We start from the raw sequence: 749 nt of genomic DNA, 5'->3' as shown, positions 1-749 counted from the left end.
AGGCTGGTCTCGAACTCCTGAGCTCAAACAATCCGCCCGCCTCGGCCTCCCAGAGAGCTAGGATTACAGGCGTGAGCCACCGCGCCCGGCCCACATAGCTATTTAATAAATGTTTCTTTTAACGACAGAAAAAGAAGCTTGACAATGCTTATGAAATCTGCTGGTCCTAAAAACTTAGTGACAATGATCCTGAATAACAGAGGAACACGTACAGCAACGTTTTCTTCTGTGGCCTTTAAAACATTAATATCCAGCAAAAGAACACGACTACATAGAGTTGGGTTTGCAGATTCAACACTTACATTAAATGATGTCTCCAGGTGGTTTAAGTGGTTAGTCTTGAGCCACAGGTGTGGTTAACCAGGAAAGAGATTAGCGTGGGTTTCTAATCATTACTCTTGGGAAAACCAAACACACTATTAACCTGTACTGCTGACATACAAAGTTTAAAATAAAGGCAAGTTTAAAATACAGCACTCTAAGATACCACTTGGTATCTTTCTCACTAATTCTTAAGTTTTGTTAGAGCCAGAGTTTAAACTAACAGTGGTTGAATCAAGAGAGTTTACAAAGTGTCTCAATTCGTGTCCTTAGCTCAAAGCTATAGACCGAACAAAGTTAGAACACGGCTCTGGGACTTGAGGACATTAAAAGTCCAGCAATCCCATTACTGGGCATCTACCCAAAAGAGCAAATGATACTGTATAAGAAAGACACCTGCACCCGAATGTTTATAGCAGCACAATTCA

The 749-nt window shown here is 41.1% G+C and overlaps 1 protein-coding gene across 1 annotated transcript in view; it reads right to left on the bottom strand.

Moving 5' to 3' along the window:
* SIK2 (salt-inducible kinase 2) overlaps positions 1 to 749 on the bottom strand; it is a 140,773-nt gene that overhangs the window by 53,504 nt on the left and 86,520 nt on the right. The window lies entirely within an intron of this gene.

The sequence above is a fragment of the Propithecus coquereli genome, unplaced genomic scaffold, assembly GCF_000956105.1.
Source record: "Propithecus coquereli isolate 6110/MARCELLA unplaced genomic scaffold, Pcoq_1.0 Scaffold6, whole genome shotgun sequence".
NCBI lineage: Eukaryota > Metazoa > Chordata > Mammalia > Primates > Indriidae > Propithecus > Propithecus coquereli.
The sequence above is the reverse complement of the archived record's forward strand: the minus strand, read 5'-3'. Positions and strand labels throughout refer to the sequence as shown.